Below are 12,500 nucleotides of genomic sequence, written 5' to 3'. Positions count from 1 at the left end.
TAGCGCGCGTGCGGCCCAGGACATCTAAGGGCATCACAGACCTGTTATTGCTCAATCTCGTGCGGCTCGAAGCCGCCGGTCCCTCTAAGAAGAATTTTAATACGTCGCCAGTGAGTTGCGTGACGTGAGCCACGCACACCTAAATGACGACGCCTATTTAGCAGGCTAGAGTCTCGTTCGTTACCGGAATTAACCAGACAAATCGCTCCACCAACTAAGAACGGCCATGCACCACCACCCACCGAATCAAGAAAGAGCTGTTAATCTGTCAATCCTTCCGGTGTCCGGGCCTGGTGAGATTTCCCGTGTTGAGTCAAATTAAGCCGCAGGCTCCACTCCTGGTGGTGCCCTTCCGTCAATTCCTTTAAGTTTCAGCTTTGCAACCATACTCCCCCCGGAGTCCAAAATCTTTGGTTTCCCGAAAGCTGCCCGCCGAGCCATTGTAGTAACGTCGGCGGATCGCTAGATGACATATTTACGGTTAGAACTAGGGCGGTATCTAATCGCCTTCGAACCTCTAACTTTCGTTCTTGATTGATGAAAACACCTTTGGCAAATGCTTTCGCTGATGTTCGTCTTGCGACGATCCAAGAATTTCACCTCTAACGTCGCAATACGAATGCCCCCAGTTATCCCTATTAATCATTACCTCGGAGTTCTGAAAACCAACAAAATAGAACCGAGATCATATTCTATTATTCCATGCACGAAATATTCAAGCAGCATTTTGAGCCCGCTTTGAGCACTCTAATTTGTTCAAAGTAAAATTGTCGGCCCATCTCGACACTCACTGAAGAGCACCGCGATAGGATTTTGATATTGAACCGACGTTTGACCGTCGGCTCACCGACGATATGCTCCGCAAACGTGTCAGTATCACCGCGGATGCGGTGCACCGACAGCGCGGCGCACAAATGCAACTACGAGCTTTTTAACCGCAACAATTTTAGTATACGCTATTGGAGCTGGAATTACCGCGGCTGCTGGCACCAGACTTGCCCTCCAATTGTTCCTCGTTAAAATATTTAAAGTGTACTCATTCCGATTACGAGGCCTCGTAAGAGTCCCGTATCGTTATTTTTCGTCACTACCTCCCCGTGCCGGGAGTGGGTAATTTGCGCGCCTGCTGCCTTCCTTGGATGTGGTAGCCGTTTCTCAGGCTCCCTCTCCGGAATCGAACCCTGATTCCCCGTTACCCGTGACAACCATGGTAGTCGCAGAAACTACCATCGAAAGTTGATAAGGCAGACATTTGAAAGATGCGTCGCCGGTGCTGGACCGTGCGATCGGCAAAAGTTATCCAGATTCATCAAAATTAACGACTTCGAACGCGAGGCCCTCCGTCGATTGGTTTTGATCTAATAAAAGCACTCGTCCCATCACTGGTCAGAGTTCTGATTGCATGTATTAGCTCTAGAATTACCACAGTTATCCAAGTAACTGAGTAAGATCTAAGGAACCAAAACTGATATATTGAGCCATTCGCGGTATCGCCCTAATACGGCTTGCACTGAGACATGCATGGCTTAATCTTTGAGACAAGCATATAACTACTGGCAGGATCAACCAGGGAGCTTACACATATTATACATATGATAGCTCTCTCGTTAAAGAATATTAACGAAGAGTGTGTTTGGTGTCTATAGCCCAATTCGACGTTTGACCGACCGAACTGGGCTTGACTACTGTGTACACTGTTCGCAGTTACAACGTGTGTCGTGAGGCGAGTCTTTGCAACACTCTATAAATTAATATAGAATGCTAAAAAACACACCCACATAGCGCTCACAGAGGCGCCCACACTGAACGTTCGCATAGACATAACATTCATTCATCACATTTTATAATAATAAAATCTAACAAATTTCGTATCATGAACGATATGTCAGCCCGGTGTTGGAAAAACCACCCTACCTCTCACGATTTGTCGACACCATCACTACAGAGACATACATAGTTGAAATGTTTGCGTGTTGTGAGTGTGTGCTATAGAATACATAAAAATATACACATATTCGATACGCTGATGTAAACGCTAAAAAGCCATCATCGCCCTTATGTAAGGTTAATGTGGCGGGAAGCGTTACAACGAAGCGTATTAAAAAGTGGCCAGTCGAAGCGCGTATGCAAGCACAGATGACTGCACATAGCGCGGACACATTGCCCGAGTGAGACAGATCTTTATTACGAATTCGATCATACAACCCATCCGTAGATCTACAAAGTTTAACAAGCGTCCAATGAGCCACACTAACTAAGTCCCGTCAATCTCATTGAACATCCGAAACCTCAGACGCCAACAGAGTGTACATACAGAGTGAAAAAGTTAAAGTTTCATCAACTCTTTCACCACTTTGCTTTAAAACACAACTTATAAACGCACCGATCCGTCGTACGCAGAGTGTGCGCGCGCGCATCATGTTTATAATACATTTGAGCGTGCGCGCGCGCTCTGCGCACGGCGGTCGCTGTGTTACTGATCTCGCTCGGCCGGTCGCCGCCGACGTTGCGTTTGTCTGTACACTCTCTCGGTTCTCGAGTGGAAGCCGCGAATGGAAAAGAAACATTTTTAACGCTATGCTCGTACGCTGCTGCGCACGCGCAGCTTTAAACGCTAAGTGTAAAAAAAAAAAAAAAAAAAAAAAAAAAAAAAAAAAAAAAAAAAAAAATTCAAAGTGACACACCCCCTATATGTATAACCAGATAATTAATAATTTAAAAAAATATATTAAACTTTAAAAAGTTAGGTTAGATTAGGTTAGGTTAGGTTAGGTTAGGTTAGATTAGATAATCCTTTTTTTTTTTTAATTAAAAAGATGATACAGAAAAAAAATAATTGATTGCGATTAAAGTGTTAAAAGCGACACCCCATAAATCACGAAATAGGAAAATTACAAATATTTATAACACATAAATACAATAAAATAATTAATTAAAAAAAAAAAAAACTTTCGTATTAATAACAAAAAAATATTAAATGATTTTTGTTAATTCGAAATCATTATTATTACAATTCGAAATCACGACATTTTTAATAAAGAAATTAAGATTTTTAGTTGTATTTGATACATTTTTTCCTATTTCGTGATTTGTTGGAAAAACAAACAAAAAAACTAATTGAGTTGACTGTGGTATGTATATGATAAATATTCAAAACTATTCAAAACTTTAACTAATAAACATATACCATAGTAGGTGTATAAAATTAGGCCTTTTAAAAAGTTAAGTACATAATTAAATTTTGCACTTAAAATGTTTGAGTGTGTTAAATATGTAATTATGCAATTTTATATTAATATAAATCAAACTAATTTGTAATCCCTGAAATTACTTAAAACTTTGGACGACCTAAAATTCTAATTAATAACGTCGTTTTGCACCAAGTTTTTAAGACATTTGTCTAGAATAGACAAAATGTACAACACTATCGGTACCTGAAGTCTGATTAGATTTTTAATTACACGGAATTTTGACATTTTAGAAGTGTTGCCAACATTAAAACATTTCCACTAATAAAAAATGGAGAGCATTTCCACAAATTAAAAAATAAACCTTCAAAGAATTTAAGGTTTCAATTTAAAAATGTACTGATCCTTTTAAAATGCTTATTTGAGTTTTTATTGTCATATTTTTGAAGTTACAATAAAATTAAGGACATAATTTTTCTATTACTGGACTCGCTGGCCAATATCCATAGGTTACAAACCTTTTTTTATGTAAATCTTTGTTAGTAAAATCTTCGTTTCATAAAATAGCTAATTTAACAAGATGCCAATTTTATAATCCAAGTTGATTATGATGACGACAATGATAATTGATGATCATCAATATATATTTTCGTTTATGATATTAACATTATTTTTAAACATAATAATTATTATTATGTTGTTTTACTGTGTTAAAAACGCGTTTTTTTTTTCCTATTCAATCTCTAAAATGTACATAATAATTAGTGTACATTGAATTCACAAAAAAAACAATAACAATCATACTTGTTAGTTGTACTTGATGTAATTCAGTTTCATATTTTTATTACCTTTATTCCAACAATTCAAAGCAAAAAGAGGTTTAATACATCTGAATTGTCAAAAAATTACAGCTGTCAAATTTCGTCGAATTAAAAATCAAGACTGTAGTGGTGATAATATAATTTTATTATTGCAATGATTACTGAAAAGTGTGTTATGTAAGTACCCAAATTATTGCACAGTAAATTATATTATTATTACTATTAGGTATGATTTAAATTCAATTTTGTGTGTAGATTGAGACAAGGACTTAATATTTCCGCGCCCGGGCGACACCTGTCGGGAACCGACCGAACTTCACTGTCCGCTTACGTGGGTGCCATTAGCGCGAGGTGCGCTATTATCCCAATAGATGGCGCTTTAGCAACATTTCTCGGGTAGTGACGTGTAACAGTCGATAGTGAATAAAGAGTTAAATTATGTATAAATTTAATAATAACACAACACACAGAATCATTCATTATTATGCAAGTATACGTATTTTGTGAAAATAAATACCAACAACAGTATAATATATTGCTTATTTACATACAGTAGCATTATTTAATTTTATCGTTAATTTATCAACTGATTATAGACATCGACATTTTTTACATTTTAAAAATATTTATTAATTTGATGATAATAATAATATTATTATTATTATTTTTTGATATTATTCATAATACTACAAATAAAATAATATCGATACTCGAATCTACAGAATGTTATGCTACATCACTACCCAAGAAATACTGCTAAAGCGCCATCTATTGAAACAATTGCGCACCTCTCGCTAGTGGCAGGCACCCACGTAATTTCTTCACACACGCCAGCGGTTCGATAGGTGTCGCTCGAGTACGAAAAATATTATATTTATTTTCTACACAACGAAATTTTATAAAAATTAGTAATAATTTATATGTTACGGTAAATGTGATAAATGTGAAAATTATGAATAATCGCCGGTTATTATGAATAATTACCTCATGATTTGGTAAATGTGATGATTAATATGAGATCATTTATGTGTGTATAAACTAAATATGGCAAAGTAATGTTATGCAAAAAAACATTCCAAACTCATTTTGCCAAATTATATTTAATATATGATATCAAAATGTGAGGCTGTACATGAGCGCTGTACACGAGCCGGTGTTCTCTCTTTTATGGTATTTGTTAGTATTAAGGTTACATTATGTAATAATCACTGATAAATGTGATTAATTTATCACTTTTACCAAGCCTGTCGGTAATTATACATAACAACCGGCGATTATTCATAATTTTCAATTTATCACATTAACCGTAACATATACTACGAATTTGAGTAGTGAAATAAATGCATAAATAAATATATTACTTTTAAATTATCGTTCATTATTTTAATTATTTATTAAATGTAATATAAAAAAGAAAAAATAAAATATTGTATTCAATGTCATCTATTTTCAATTTTTACATTTTTTTAAATTTAAAATTTTATTTATGTCATAAAAAAAAAAACATTACAATCATTATTCATTTTAAATAAAAGTAGCTGCACAAAAAAACATCGTCATCATTCATTATGAAACGACAATCGCGACGCGACCAACCAGCGACCTCCGTTTGCGCGCGAAGCCTAATTTATTTACAACTCCGCTGACCAGGTCAATGTATTTTTTTGTTTTTGCATTTGGAATAACCTAAAAATCAAACCAAACCTAACCTAACCTAACTTTTCAAAACCTAACTTTTTGGAACGTAACTTTTTTGAAAACCTATATTTTGAAAACCTAACCTTATGAAACCCAACTTTTTGATAACCTAACTTTTGAGAACCTAACTTTATGAAATCCAACTTTTTGAAAACCTAACTTTTGAAAACCTAACTTTTGAAAACCTAACTTTTGAAAACCTAACTTTATGAAATCCAACTTTTTGAAAACCTAACTTTTGAAAACCTAACTTTTGATAACGTAACTTTTGAAAACCTAACTTTATGAAATCCAACTTTCTGAAAACCTAACTTTTGAAAACCTAACTTTTGATAACCTAACTTTATGAAATCCAACTTTTTGAAAACCTAACTTTTGAAAACCTAACTTTTGATAACCTAACTTCTGAAAAGCTAACTTTATGAAATCCAACTTTTTGAAAACCTAACTTTTGAAAACCTAACTTTATGAAATCCAACTTTTTGAAAACCTAAATTTTGAAAACCTAACTTTTCATAACCTAACTTTTGAAAACCTAACTTTTCATAACCTAACTTTTGAAAACCTAACTTTTGAAAACGTAACTTTTTGGAAAAACTAATATTTTGTTGGTTTTGGATTTTGGGGCAGTGAGTGAGTTAAAAGGTTGCAAAGCTGAAAAAATAAACTTAAAGGAACCCACGTACGTTCTCTAAAAATAAATAATTACAATAACATACCGATTTTGTGTTGAATCCTCTAGTTGAAGGCGCCGTTTATATGATTGGACGAATTCAACTATGTACCTGTGAACAAAAGAAAATAAAAATAGGTATGGTTTATAATATATTTTAGTTTGTTATAAACTAAAAAAAAAAAAAAACATACAAGAAGACAAATTTTAACTGATTCGTTATTTAAGTCTAACAAAATTTAAACGAATGTTCAAATTTTGTTAGACTTAAATAACGAAAATTAAAACGACTGATCGTGGAACCTGCACTGAATGAATGAATGAATGAATGGTAAACGTTTAAACGAATGTTCACATTTTGTTAAATTAAAAAAAAAGAAAACGATCGTCCTCGGACGAATCACCTGGCGTAGGGCTGAGTCTCAACAGATCGCAGCACGACGCTGCTCTACCGAGCACAACACCCCGCCAGGAACGTAAGTCGTCTACAGACTATTCCGAGCCCCGACATCGAACTGAGGTAAATTCGAACCTTCAGAGCCATGGTGCACGTGTTAAACCGACCGCACCGATCTCTGCGATTCAAATGGGCTTCGACGTCGCACCTTACGATGTAAAGCGCGACTAGTAAAGTCACATTGTTTAGAGCCTCCCGACTCTCGGGGCTCCACAGTGAGCATATCCTTGCCGGATTCGGCTAGGCTGGCTTCGGCCTTAGAGGCGTTCAGGCATAATCCCGCGGATGGTAGCTTCGCACCACCGGCCGCTCGGCCGAGTGCATGAACCAAATGTCCGAAACTGCGGTTCCTCTCGTACTGAGCAGTATTACTATCGCAACGACAACGCCATCAGTAGGGTAAAACTAACCTGTCTCACGACGGTCTAAACCCAGCTCACGTTCCCTTTTGATGGGTGAACAATCCAACGCTTGGCGAATTTTGCTTCGCAATGATAGGAAGAGCCGACATCGAAGGATCAAAAAGCAACGTCGCTATGAACGCTTGGCTGCCACAAGCCAGTTATCCCTGTGGTAACTTTTCTGGCACCTCTTGCTAAAAACTCTTTATACTAAAGGATCGATAGGCCGTGCTTTCGCAGTCCCTATGCGTACTGAACATCTGGATCAAGCCAGCTTTTGCCCTTTTGCTCCACGCGAGGTTTCTGTCCTCGCTGAGCTGGCCTTAGGACACCTGCGTTATTCTTTGACAGATGTACCGCCCCAGTCAAACTCCCCGCCTGGCAGTGTCCTCGAACCGGATCACGCGGGAGTTTAAACGGTGACGAGCGTTGCCGCCACGCCACCACTCTGCACGCTTGGAACGAAACACCGTGCGCCCGCCGAGTAAATCGACCGCGCACCGCTTCCGCCCAACCGAGTAAGTAATGAAACAATGAAAGTAGTGGTTTTTCAGCGACGACCGCCGAAACGATCTCCCACTTATGCTACACCTCTCATGTCTCCTTACAATGCCAGACTAGAGTCAAGCTCAACAGGGTCTTCTTTCCCCGCTGATTCTCCCAAGCCCGTTCCCTTGGCTGTGGTTTCGCTAGATAGTAGATAGGGACAACCCACCACCACCCATGGCCATACCAACCTTGCGGTTATACTGGCCGAATCGCGGGAGGTGTGCGCGGAATTGCGGCTGCCTACGGCAGATTGCACTCCACCGCGCCACACTTCTTGACTCCCTACAAGTTATTTTTCTACGTCCTTGTCCCTATATTGCAGTTCTCCCCCTTCTGGGGCCTGACATTTACAGCACGGATGACACCATCTGGTGCCGTGCAGCGCTAGCTGTCCTCCTCCTATGCCAGCCGTACGCAAATTCACGCAGCCGGGCGAAGTTCGCCTCCGAAGAGACGAGATCGGAGTACCAGGCAGGTCCGGGTCTCTCGAGCACGATTCCCTGAAGCAGAGCTTGGCGTAAGTCTTCGTACAAAGGGCAGGACCACAGAACGTGGTGCCTGTCCTCTTCACGTTCCCCACATTCGCATTCCGCGGCGGTCCGGAGACGCATATCGCACAGGCGCTTGTTAAAGCACCCATGCCCCGTAAGTATCTGGGAAGTAACATAATCTGGTACGACCCAGCGCATGCCGAGTCTCCCAGCCACGTCGGGGAAGAATTGAAAGAGCTCGCGACCCTTCGTCTCCCCCTCCCATCTGGTCTGCCAAGTATCCAGCACCGACTCCAAAATTTCTCGTTTCCGTCTGCCCATCGCGTCCCTGGGCGTGTCCCTGCGGGCCACGTCCGTCATGCCAGCGCGGGAAACCTCCAAGTCCGCGGGTAATACGCCAGCAAGCACCGGGAGCGCGGCTGTGCTGACCGACCGATAAGCCTTGGTCAGTAGCACCAGTGCAGGCCGCTGCCCCCGGAGAATAGTGGTGCGCATGGACTGCACCGAGAGGCGCTCGTACCAGCATGCCGCTGCATACGCAAGGGTTGCAACAAAAGTGCCCTGGTACAAAATGCGAAGGCCTGGGTAACGAATGCCCCAGGAAGACGCCGACACACGCGACATCTTCCCGAAGCATTTGGCCGCGCGATCTACGATCCCTTGCGCATGCATCGAGAACAGGAGACTGCTGTCGATTGCCACGCCGAGCACGGTTGCGACGTTCACTGAACGGATCGACGCACCTCCGAAGCGAATGACTGGGGGTCTCTGGAGTTTTCCCCTGATCGTCATCGTGGATGACTTGGCAGGGGAAAAGCCCAGTCTGTTACGGACGCCCCAGTCGGTCACCAGACTTAAGGTCTCGGCGGCCGCTGCTTCTATGGCAGCCCTCGAGTTTGCCTCGATCAAAATGGTGACGTCGTCGGCGTAAGCCACCATGCTAACCCCCCCTGGCAATGGCAATCGCAGCAAGTCGTCCATCAGGACGTTCCACAGTGTTGGCCCGAGCACGGATCCCTGCGGACACCCCATGGTGGAGACCTTCCACAACACCCGGCTGCCCGCGATCAGGCCAACTCGGCGTCCAGAGAAGTAGCTCGCCAACATCTTATAGATGTTAGGCGGGCATCCTCCCCTTTTCACCTTGACCATGATCATGGGCCACCAAGCATTGTCGAACGCACCAGAAATGTCAAGGAAGATCGCTTGGACATAGCGCGCTGTGGACGTCCTGCCGGTACCTATGACGGCGTCAAGTGCCGAGACCGTGGACTTACCCGGAGAGAACCCATGCTGACAGTCCGAAATGCCACTGGATATCTGCGGCGCACACCACAGCATGACACGTTCAAGTAACTTACCAAGGACGGACAGAAGCGTGATCGGACGGTACGCTTTTGGATCGGTGAGCGGCTTGTCATTGCCCTTTGGCAGGACCACGAGACGACCGTCCTTCCAGACGTCCGGGAAGACGCCTTCATCTATGCAGCGGGCATACACCAAATGGAATTCCACCGATGCAGCGGCCCAGACTTGGCGCAAAATCCTGGCGGTGACCCCGTCGAGCCCTGGTGCCGTGTTAGGCAACTGCCTAATCATGATTCCCAAATACTCACGAGTAGGAGGAAGGGCGGCGGGACCCGCAGGGAGGATGGCAGCCGAGGTCCGCACCTGGTTGTGGTACGCTGTGTCCTTAGACGGATCGTCGTCCGGACACAGCGCATGCACAAGACCGTGCATGGCTTCATCAACGCTCCCCGCGTGTCCCTCGGCGAACTTCGTGCCGTTTACCACGTTGGCGGGAGGACGGTTCCGCCCGCTGGCGACTCGGTAGGCCAGACCCCAAGGGTCCTGGTTGCCGGACTCGGCAAGCCCCCGGAAATACGCGACCTCGGTTTCTTCCTTCCTCCTCCGATACAGCGTCCGGTCGCGGTGAAACGCGCCCCTTGCCACCTCCTCCGCAAGGCCACCACGCTTCCGCGACCTCTGCCACACCCGGCGTGAAGCGCCACACTGCTTGCGAAGCCGATCCAGCTCAGGAGTCCACCATTCGTAGCCTGCTTCCCGGGTCTTCCTCTTGTGACCGAGGGCTGTTTGAGCAGACCGGACAATCACGTCTGTGAAGTCCCTGCTTACCTCGTTGGCAGGCTTGCGAAAATCGATGCGACCCATGCTCCAGTGAATCGTATCCCGAAAGTGAACCCAACTGACTCCCCGATCCCGAAACCCCCGAGGCTCCTCGATTGGCTCTGTGCGCTCCAAGTCTGTTCTAAGGGACGGCTGGCATACCTCGAAAGTGATGAGGCGATGGTCAGATGTGCTGGCCTCCGGGTGTACTCTCCATTTGGAGATGCGAACTCCCCTTGTGGACAATGTTAGATCCACATTGGACTCTCCGTTGGCGGTGCTAAAGGTAGCGGGTTGGCCCTCGGTGTTATGCAGCAGAAGGGAGCGGCCAAGGATAAAGTCCTCGACCGCGTCCCTGCGATGGTCCTCGACGCGGCCTCGGCCACGGCATTGCTCCTCAGCGCAGTGCCAAAGCACGGAGTGGGCGTTACTGTCCACGCCAATCACGACATTCTTGCCGCGCAGAGCCTCCATGACGGTCTCCAGGTGTTGTAAGTGCGGGTCGATGCTGTCGCCGTACTTGAAGTAGGCCGATACCAAGTAGGCATCGACCTCCCGCACATGCACGACGAAGCAGTCGACCGTGGAAAGATGGTGGAGTGCTGCGACAGTTAGGTCCGGCCGGCAGACAAAGACGCCCGCACGGGAGGTGGGGCCGGTCTGGATGATGAACTGGGACCTCGAGTATTGTTCTTGGGTTAGAACGATGTCGAGTCCCAGCTCGCGCGCCAGCGCCGGCAGCTCCTCCGTGGCAAGCGCCGCGCCCGCCAGGTTGATCTGCCCTACCTGAAGTGTCCCGCTAGCGAACATTGTAGCGTGTGGCGGCTACCATGCGGCTCTCGGCGAATACTCTCGCGGGGCACTGCGGAGATGCAGTGGTATGTCCCTCTGCACCCGGCTTCTTGAAGCGGGTGCAGGTCGCGCAACGAGGAGTCTCCGCAGTGCAGTCGGCGGAGCGGTGTTCTGTACTGCAGCATTTGCCGCAGTACGCTTCGGTGGAGCGGCAGTACCGCTCTGGGTGCCCGTACAGCTGACACTTGGTGCAGCACGTCACGGCCACGAAGTCTTCCACGCGGCAGACGTCCCACACCAAGTACACCGTTCCCTGACGTAGGAGACGGGCGCGTAGGTCCGGAGTCACCTCCAGAATGACTGTCGTGTCACGGCTGCGCGGGCGGTTCTTCTTAAAAGCCACCTTACCCTCCTTTTTCAGGCGGGCAAGGGGCCATTCTGCATCCAGCTCCAGGTTTTGCTCGTGAAGCATGTCCAAAAAGTCATCGGTCTTCACGTCAGCAGACAGGCCATAGATGGCCACTCGAGGCAGGCGAGGGCGGGGCTCGACCACCCGCAGGGTGTCGGGGACCGCGGCCCTGAACCGGTTCGCGGCCTCGACGCTGGTGGTCTGCACCACCACTCCGGCGTTGCCGACCTTTCGGACATGCTCCACCTGCAGACGGGTCGTGCGCGGGTTGACAGCCTGTTTCAAGGCCGTTTTCGTCTCCTCGGCGGTCTTGATTATGGTGTTGGCCTCCGCCGGGTACACGGCCAGGACGGGGCCACTGGGGGCGGGCATTGGGTACTCCCTGGCGGAGGTTTTGATCATCTCTGCGAAGGTGGGGCGGCGCGGGGCGGCTTCCGATGGTCCTGTGGGGGGGGCTGACCTCACTGCGTCCAGCTGCGCGCGCAGGGCCTCCAGCTCACGCTCCTTCGCCTCAAGCAAGGCGTTGGAGTGGGCCAGCTGCTTGCCCAGGGTGTCGGCGCGCGCAACCGCATCCGCAGCTCGGAAGCCCGTCGAGCCCTGTATGGCGAGAGCCTCCTGGGCGATGGCGGCGATGAGGCCGATGTCGGCCTTGTTTAACTTGCTGCCCGGGCCGTTGACGACCGCAACCGATTTTTTCAAAATAGTGTCCATGCGGGCGTACAGCTCGCCGATGGACGCCGAAGTGAGCCAATTGTTTGGCTCGACGTCAGCCGGCGAGTATGCGGGCGCGGTGGCGGTGGCGGTGGCGGTGGCGTCGGCGAGGGCGGCCGACACGGCCGAGGCAGCGACAGACGCGGAGACGGGGGCGGGGGCGGCGGGAGCCGCGGTGGTCGG

General features: G+C 46.1%; 1 non-coding gene and 1 pseudogene across 1 annotated transcript in view; both read right to left on the bottom strand.

Annotated features, from left to right (window-relative positions):
• LOC135087561 (small subunit ribosomal RNA) overlaps positions 1-1,573 on the bottom strand; it is a 1,903-nt gene extending 330 nt beyond the window's left edge. The window contains exon 1 of the ribosomal RNA XR_010260871.1: positions 1-1,573. This exon is cut by the window's left edge and continues 330 nt beyond it. This is a non-coding gene — a ribosomal RNA (small subunit ribosomal RNA).
• A 5,202-nt stretch (positions 1,574-6,775) lies between these two features.
• Positions 6,776-12,500, bottom strand: part of LOC135087574 (large subunit ribosomal RNA) — a 9,541-nt pseudogene continuing 3,816 nt past the window's right edge.

This window comes from Ostrinia nubilalis, unplaced genomic scaffold, assembly GCF_963855985.1.
Source record: "Ostrinia nubilalis unplaced genomic scaffold, ilOstNubi1.1 SCAFFOLD_41, whole genome shotgun sequence".
Classification (NCBI taxonomy): Eukaryota; Metazoa; Arthropoda; class Insecta; order Lepidoptera; family Crambidae; genus Ostrinia; species Ostrinia nubilalis.
The sequence above is the reverse complement of the archived record's forward strand: the minus strand, read 5'-3'. Positions and strand labels throughout refer to the sequence as shown.